We start from the raw sequence: 9,520 nt of genomic DNA on the forward strand, positions 1-9,520 counted from the left end.
CTAGTTTGAAACCCTAACCCTAACGTTAAACCCTAGTTTGAAACCCTAACCATAATGTAAAACCCTAGTTTGTAACCCTAACCCTAATGTAAAACCCTAGTTTGAAACCCTAACCCTAATGATAAACCCTAGTTTGAAACCCTAAACCTAATGCAAAACACTAGTTTGAAACGCTAACTCTAATGTAAAACCCTAGTTTGAAACCCCAAATCTAATTTGAAACCATAGTTTAAAACCCTAACCCTAATGTAAAACCCTAGTTTGAAGCATTAACCCTAATGTAAAACACTAGTTTGAAACGCTAACCCTAATGTTAAACCCTAATTTGAAACCCTAACCCTAAGGTAAAACCCTAGTTTGAAACCCTAACCCTAATGTAAAACCCTAGTTTGTAACCCTAACCCTAATGTAAAACCATAGTTTGAAACCCTAACCCTAATGTAAAACCCTAGTTTGAAACCCTAACCCTAATGTAAAACCCTAGTTTGTAACCCTAACTCTAATGTAAAACCCTAGTTTGAAACCCTAACCCTAATGTAAAACAATAGTTTGAAACCCTAACCCTAATGTAAAACCCTTGTTTGAAACCCTAACCCTAAAACAAAACCCTAGATTGAAACCCTAAGCCTAATTTGAAACCCTAGTTTTAAACCCTAACCCTAATGTAAAGCCCTAGTTTGAAACCTTAACCCTTATTTTAAACCCGAGTTTGAAACCCTAACCCTAATGTAAAACCCTAGTTTGAAACCCTAACCCTAATGTAAAACCCCTTGTTTGTAACCCTAACCCTAATTTGAAACCCTAGTTTGAAACCCTAACCCTAATGTTAAACCCTAGTTTGAAACCCAAACCTTAATGTAAAACCCTAGTTTGAAACCCTAACCCTAATTTGAAACCCCTGTTTGAAATCCTAACTCTAATGTGAAACCTTAGTTTGAAACCCTAACCCTCATAAAAAACCCTAGTTTGTAACCCTAACCCAAATGTAAAACCCTAGTTTGAAACACTAACCCTAATGTAAAACCCTAGTTTGAAACCCTAACCCTAATGTAAAATCCTAGTTTGAAACCCTAACCCTAATGTAAAACCCCTTTTTGAAACCCTAACCCTAATGTTAACCCTAGTTTGAAGCACTAACCCTAATGTAAAACACTAGTTTGAAACACTAACCCTAATGTAAAACCCTAGTTTGAAGCATTAACCCTAATGTTAAACCCTAGTTTGAAACCCTAACACTAAATTGAAACCCCAGTTTGAAACCCTAACCCTAATCTAAAACCCTAGTTTGAAACCCTAACCCTAATGTAAAACCCTAGTTTGTAACCCTAACCCTAATGTAAAACCATAGTTTGTAACCCTAACCCTAATGTAAAACCATAGTTTGAAACCCTAACCCTAATGTAAAACCCTAGTTTGAAACCCTAACCCTAATGTAAAACCCTAGTTTGTAACCCTAACTCTAATGTAAAACCCCAGTTTGAAACCCTAACCCTAATGTAAAACCCTAGTTTGAAACCCTAACCCTAATGTAAAACCCTTGTTTGAAACCCTAACCCTAATTTTAAACCCGAGTTTGAAACCCTAACCCTAATGTAAAACCCTAGTTTGAAACCCTAACCCTAATGTAAAACCCCTTGTTTGTAACCCTAACCCTAATTTGAAACCCTAGTTTGAAACCCTAACCCTAATGTTAAACCCTAGTTTGAAACCCTAACCCTAATGTAAAACCCTAGTTTGAAACCCTAACCCTAATTTGAAACCCTTGTTTGAAACCCTAACCCTAATTTGAAACCCCTGTTTGAAATCCTAACTCTAATGTGAAACCCTAGTTTGAAACCCTAACCCTAATGTAAAACCTTAGTTTGTAAACCTAACCCAAATGTAAAACCCTAGTTTGAAACACTAACCATAATGTAAAACCCTAGTTTGTAACCTTAACACTAATGTAAAACCCTAGTTTGGAACCCTAACCCTAATGTTAAACGCTAGTTTGAAACCCTAACCCTAATGTAAAACCCTTGTTTGAAACCCTAACCCTAATGTAAAACCCTAGTTTGAAGCAGTAACCCTAATGTAAAACCCTAGTTTGAAACTCTAACCCTAATTTGAAACCCTAGTTTGAAACCCTAACCCTAATGTAAAACCCTAGTTTGAAAGCGTAACCCTAATGTAAAACCCTAGTTTGAAGCATTAACCCTAATGTAAAACCCTAGTTTGAAACCCTAACCCTAACGTTAAACCCTAGTTTGTAACCCTAACCCTAATGTAAAACCCTAGTTTGAAACCCTAACCCTAATGATAAACCCTAGTTTGAAACCCTAAACCTAATGCAAAACACTAGTTTGAAACGCTAACTCTAATGTAAAACCCTAGTTTGAAACCCCAAATCTAATTTGAAACCATAGTTTAAAACCCTAACCCTAATGTAAAACCCTAGTTTGAAGCATTAACCCTAATGTAAAACACTAGTTTGAAACGCTAACCCTAATGTTAAACCCTAATTTGAAACCCTAACCCTAAGGTAAAACCCTAGTTTGAAACCCTAACCCTAATGTAAAACCCTAGTTTGTAACCCTAACCCTAATGTAAAACCATAGTTTGAAACCCTAACCCTAATGTAAAACCCTAGTTTGAAACCCTAACCCTAATGTAAAACCCTAGTTTGTAATGAAGGAATATTTTGATTACTATATTAAGAGTAATCTTTGCGTGTCCAAAATAATTGTATTCAGGATCTGATGAAGAAGTTTTCTTGCAAGAATTTATTTAGAGGCCTCTAAAGACACAGTCAAAATACCACATCAGAATGCAACGTGATGATTCCAAGTGTGTGACAATTGTATGAACATCGACTCATTTATACAAAAAAGATAAAAGGTTCCTCCTCCTGGCTCTTGATTGAACAAAGGGCAGACATGTCATCTCCTAGTGACCAAATGTTGATGTTATTAGCAAGCAGACGTGATGTTATTAGTAAACAGACATTTACATACAGTTCCCCTTCTTGACTGGGGGAGAAATGCAATTAGGATCTAACCCCAGACTTTTAGTCTCTAATGCCAAAAGGCTCTAAATAACATCATGCACATTCCTATCTTGAATAGCTTTGAGGGTGAGAGGATAAAATAAAGTTCACAAAATCATTACTCCACTGTATTCTTTTTAAACACTCATGATTATATCACATTGATATGCCTATAAGTAAATTCAAAAACAGTAAAACATCAAATTGAAAATATTAAATGTCTTCAGTCCTACCATTGAACTTCTATAAGTTCAAAAACCGGACATTTAATCCCACAATAGTCTAGAGAGAAAGTCCAGCGTGGATCTTGATCGTCGCAAAATGAAGCAATGTTTGTGTGTGGAGTTCAGAAAATAAGAATAGCAGGTGAGAGAGAGAGAGAAATAGATAGAGGGGCTTAGCAGTCAAAATTCAGTTTGATTCATTAAAAAAATCAGTGGAAGGGGCATAATAAATGTGAGGCATAACACTATGTGATGTGGTTAAGTGTCACGACGCAATAGCAGATGTGTCCGTCCCTCGAAGCCATCTCCTGATGAAGGTCTTGTTGAATGAAAAGTGCGTTCGACAGTTGGTCAAAAATTTTTAAGAAGAGGCGTTTGTCAGCCTCTTTCCGAACCCTGGCTCACTGCCAGAGATCGCAGGAAAGGTCACGGGACTTCATTCCCAGTGTGACTCAATCCTTGTGAATTGATGAAAAGGGGATTTGAGTGATTTCCCCCTTTCAAACAGCAGATTGACATTTGATCAGCTTTTCCAACTGTGTCAATCCGTGCCCAGGGAAAAGGCACTCCAATGAATCTTCTTTCAGCGACCTCCTCCTTGTCCTTGGGCAGCTTGTCAGGTAGACACTGGAACCGGGTGTGGTGGGATCCGTTAGATGGCTCCAATTGGTGTGGACGCAGATCAGCAGCTTAGTCAACCCCCTCAGTCGGTCTCAATTGATGTGATTTGATGAGCCTGGGACCTCTTGGCTCACATGTGGTGGATGTGGCCCCCACCATTATGATCAGCAAACCAATCTGTGTGCAAAATCATTTTCATTTAGTCACTCATAACATACATAGTCTTCATTCTTTACTTTGAAAAGAGCACCTGGTATTTTTTAGCAAATGTTAATTGTTTAAGTTCTGTAGGTCCTGAAACATGCTGTTGGACACGGAAAAAGTTATTTTTGTTGTGGCATTCAAACAGAATCCGTGTAATGACATTTGTACATTCAATGGCATAATAATGAAAGTCTTGTTGCCATTGAAACTTTATGAGGCCAATTGTTTAATATTTCTATTTTTCTTTAATGTCCTTGAGATCAGAGATAATATACTAAATCAAATATGTTTTAATCTCAATGCCTTTTCTATATCTTATGAAGTTTTGTTTTTTCAAGTGGGTTTGTCTGATCCAATCTTCCTAGGAAACCCTTATGATGGTAGATAATGATTAATCAAATATTTTACCATGATATTTACTGTTGTAGATTTTAGCATAAATGTCCTCTTTGTCGTACATCAAATTTCTGTATTTTTAACGCTGGTTTCTTATTATAGCAGTGTACATCATTTAAAAACAACATCATCTTAACTCAGAACCATTCATGTCCGGCCGGGCCATGAACAGTCTGAGAAGAGATTTATACTTATACCTTAAATAAACACTGCAGTTCATTTTTAACAACTTGTCTCATGAAAAAATGTCACCCAGGTGTATCAATGTTCCTTCCACACCTAAATGGCATATTCCATGGGCTCTAGAAATTATACTTTTCAATCGTTTCTGAGATGGAACATACTTACCGTATTTCTGCTATAAGGGTCGTCTTTTGTCATCTTTGTAGAACTTACTTTTCCTCCCATGGTCAAAACCTCCAATTCTCCGCTCCATTCTTTGCCTGTAAATTCCTCACACCAAACTTCATTCTCACATCAGACTTCCTTTTGATACACCGACAGACCAGTCATTCTCACATCAGACAGACCAGTCATTCTCACATCAGACAGACCAATCATTCTCACATCAGACTTCCTTTTCAACAAACTCAGACAGACCAATCATTCCCCCATCTGATAAAGATCAATTTTGATCATTTCAGACCTGAATGTGAAAACTGCAGCCGCTTCCAAATTGCTGCTTCAAAGAGGAAAAACAGACACCTTGTGTCCTGTAGATTAAAAAACAACCAAATTGTGACAATTTGGCCAACACCAGAACTATAAAAAGATCTCCAGCTGAGCTAGCCAGGAGCCATCAAAACAAAAGCCTTTGAGGCAAGAGTTTGTAATGTAAATTTGAATCCTGTAGATTAGAAAAACAACCAACTTAAGCAGATGTAAATTAAGATCCTGCAGCGGAGGACTTTTAGGGTCAGGAAGAGAAGAATTATTATTATTATTATTTTTTTTTTTTTTTAAACAACCCCATTAATCTATTGCAGGTCACAAATCTTCCAAATATCTGCCATCTCAACTAGTAAAAGGAACGAGTTATAATCAGAAAAACAAAACAAAATCCCTACTTTAAACCAACCAAAAAGTATTCTTAAAATGCTACCTAACCTCACCTCTTTTACAGAGTAGTGGGGGCTTGTAAAAACACAGCAGGGAACTTTGCAGATCATGACCCAATTAAAAATCAGTGCTGCGACCTAAATCAAAAATTAAAAATTTAACCAGCAAATTCGGCGTAAGTGTTCCATATCTGAGTCCACTCTGAGAAGCCAAAGTTATAAAAGAGAAATGGGGAAAAAAAATAGAAGGCCAAATTCAACAAGCATCGAACAACGGAAAATATAGTATTTAAGGATTAGAATGAATTTTGTACTACCCTAATTCACATAAGCTGTTCTCAATTTCCGAAACTGTGTTGCTATAGATCACATCTCCTTTCTGACATAGTACAGAGTGCAAATGTCTACAAACAGAATACAACATACGACCTCAGGCACCAAACTCAGATGATTCCAGAACTTTGAGTCCACAACTGTAGTTCATATTCCTTCCTGTCCTTGTCGATAGCAGTTTATGCAGGGCAAAGTTCAAAGCGGGCACTGGGCTTTGTGTACTGGAGTTCTCAGGAAAAGTTCATCATGGCAGAATCGATGATTATCCTGTCGGCTCAAAAAGTTGCTGGACATTATGCTCAAACAATGCATAAGAGTCATTGAACAGTCACAGGACGAGCGGATTTACAGTGTACCATCCTTTTCGCAGTCCGTGTGGTCACTTCCCCCCCGAAAGTGACCATTGTTCAGTTTGCCGTCCACTCTGAACATCAAGCATAGCAGGAGAATGCTGTTCATTCCATTTCCAGCACTTTTTGGTTGAGTCACCCAAGTGAAACACCTTTCAGTCAAAGATTGAACCTGCCCGAAACATTTATACACTCGGAACAGACAGAGGGAGATGAGATCATAGCAAGAGAACACTGCTTGTTGTCATTCAATTTCCAAGAAAAAATAAAATAAAAAATTCCCCCAAAATCTTTTGTTTTTCAAACTATTTTTAATTGATTCATTTATTTAATTTTGTGGTTTTATTTGAATTTGATCACTACACTATAGCAAGTAGTAGTACTATATTTACGCATATGTCTACCATAGACATCTTCATTATGTGTTACCTCAAATTTAAGAAAATGTGACAGCTGTCAGTCTGGCCACTTGGATGGAAGTCCTTTCCAGACTTCTAGAATGGGACTCAGATAAAGACAAAGGTTAAATCATTTTCACACTTACGAATAAGTTATCAGAGATGCAGGGGAAATATAAAATCAAAAATGAAAAGTCTATTTCAATTAAAATTTGGTTTTATTACTTATTCAACTATATTAAAATTTGGTTTTATTACTCATTCAACTATAAAAACACAGATCTGATTTTAAAAATAATATGATAGTGGCCTGTAGTTAACACCTAGACCTCTATATCCTTCCGCATAGCAGGAACAATTTGATTTAGCCTTAGACGACCCCTGCTATTCACACACACAACAGACTACAAGTCTCCCAAATGGAGACAATGGGAGAGAGGACTAAACTTATCACACCCCCTTTCCTTTTTATTTAGTTTAATTTAATTTTAACAGACAACAGTACAAATCACCACCTTCTTAAAACAGCAGCTCACGGCCCCCATCCTCACAGACCTTTAGTCCCTAATCAAGCGTGGGGGGAAGAGCTTTAAAAATTGTCACAGACAAAGGCAGAATTCTCCCCTACTTTCAAAATATGCAGATTTCCTGCTTACCATTCTTTTTCACCCTTTTTGAGGACAAAGAATTTTGGAGGGAAAAAATTACTTTCCACCCATCTTTTCTTTCTTTCCTACAAAACGCCATTCATATACATCCTATCTTATCTCGCTCATTTTTGGAGACACAAAATACCTGCCTTCCAACAAACTCAGTCCTTCTTTCACTTACTGTAACTTCAGTTTCCTCTCCCTTGTCATAAAGGCATTGAGGAGAAAAAACACAAAAACAAGAAGAAATCAAATCCCCCCTTTAAACTCACAATTCACACATGCTTCACATATTCATAGTTTCAACTCACCAAACTAGACCCAGAACACACTCACAAACTCCTCAACTTAATTCAGTGGCGTCTCAGTTGTTGAACCACAGACGAACACAAACCTCTCCGAAGTGCGCACTCATTTGTAAAATACACCGTTTATTCGTCTAATAATAACTTCACCACGTACTTATAGCTCAAATGTCGACTTATTCGCGCACAATCCATCGCAACGTTACGGCTGCGACACAGACACGTCGCGCACATTGTAAGACAACCAACGAAAAACCGCGTGGCCACAACACACCATGGAGCTTAACAAACAAACAAACAAACGCGTACACTCAACAATTCATTTCTAAGCCAAGAGCTCTCGCTTGGTTCAAATTTTCCCCCCGGGTCATCTTTCACAGTCAACACTTCATCCAATTTATGTTCCAATTTCTTAACAGATGCGGCTGCCCGCAGCTAACTCATCCTTAGCCTTAAAAACAGATTCGCACGGTAGCATCTTACCAAAAACTCATCTCCTGCGCAAAACTCGTACGCTGTCAGAGCCGCTAGCTTAGCATCAGTTTCCTCATTCTCAAAATCACTTAACATCGTCATCTGCGCACCGTCTAACTTTTCTTCCATTCGAAGAAACTTATAGAAGTGTTTTTCACGGAGGTAATCAGCGTCTGGCGCTGTTTACACAATCAAATTCCACAAACACACCACACTTTACAAACGGTGAGAACCAACCACTATCACAATTCGTGCGCATTCATACATTTAAAAGAGTTTCATACTTACGTTGACGCCGTGGTGGAAATGCGTCCAGCATCATGAACTCACTGTTCGCTTAGCGACCAATTCTGACTCTCGACCGGAAGTCTATGCAAACCTCCTTAGTTACGGTCAATTTTTTCGTCCATAATATGTAGTAATTAGTCGTTTTTAATATTTATAAAGTCAGTGACGTCTCACTTATTATACTACGATATAACAGATCAAAAGTATTCTCATTAATCCCCCCAAAAAAAATATTTTTCTTTTTTTTTTTTCAGACAAACACAAACAAGACGAAAACGAAACAGATATTAAATACCTTTTGCGCGACTTCAACAAATATATCCGGATCTTCACGGGCGGCTTAAACCACACAGCTCTCGAACGTAACAATGTACGGACGGCTAATATTACACCACACACCGTTAATATACGGGTGTTCAACACAGCAGACGCCTTGTGTGATCAACACAGGCCGCTTAAAGCACAACACACACACAACAGCACTCACTTAAGTGTGATCAACACTTAGCGGCTAATAACACAACTACAATCAACCCAACAGCCAATCCCCCGTGGTACCCAATGTCACATGCCGTTTTAAACGGCGAAGCGCTTCGACTTGACGTCACTTCCGTAAACACGGGGCATTCCTATGCGCGACTTAATATTTTCCCGGCTTCTTATTTAACACAACAGACACTCACCGAGGAATTATGTCCCTCGGTTCAGTAACTCCACACAGCACACACCTTGTTACCACACAGGCGGCTAATCCACTCCGCACTCCCAGTATCTTATATACTGACGGCTTATTCATACGAAGAAATAAAAACACAACCTATTCCACCGCGGAAAAAACTCCCATGCATGGTTCAATGTCGTAGTAATTTTCAAAATCGAGGACTTTCCGTCCCACCGTAAGAAATATTACTACAACCCCCCTAACTTGTTCACAGATCCCAAATACAACTTAGCACAGACGAAATGCAACTGTATTGATCCCAAACAACCAGAATTTCTCTACGTGGATAAAATGTCCACTCACCTTGTTAATATTTTTGCGCTTTAGAAATCCGGTGATCAGGATCAATCACAGCTGTTGAAAAACGTCTCAATAAGATCACGTCAGGGTCACCATTTTGAAGGAATATTTTGATTACTATATTAAGAGTAATCTTTGCGTGTCCAAAATAATTGTATTCAGGATCTGATGAA

General features: G+C 38.1%; 1 long non-coding RNA gene across 2 annotated transcripts; it reads right to left on the bottom strand.

Annotated features, from left to right (window-relative positions):
• Positions 1–2,747: 2,747 nt before the first annotated feature.
• Positions 2,748–8,898, bottom strand: LOC144048934 (uncharacterized). 2 transcript variants are annotated; one of them, XR_013293454.1, is made up of 2 exons: positions 8,622–8,898; positions 2,748–6,705 (listed from the first exon to the last, which is right to left on the bottom strand). It is a non-coding gene; the product is annotated as an uncharacterized LOC144048934 (long non-coding RNA). The 2 variants fall into 2 exon arrangements; XR_013293453.1 differs by having other exon boundaries at positions 2,748–6,716.
• Positions 8,899–9,520: the final 622 nt, after the last annotated feature.

This window comes from Vanacampus margaritifer, chromosome 3 (assembly GCF_051991255.1).
Source record: "Vanacampus margaritifer isolate UIUO_Vmar chromosome 3, RoL_Vmar_1.0, whole genome shotgun sequence".
Classification (NCBI taxonomy): domain Eukaryota; kingdom Metazoa; phylum Chordata; class Actinopteri; order Syngnathiformes; family Syngnathidae; genus Vanacampus; species Vanacampus margaritifer.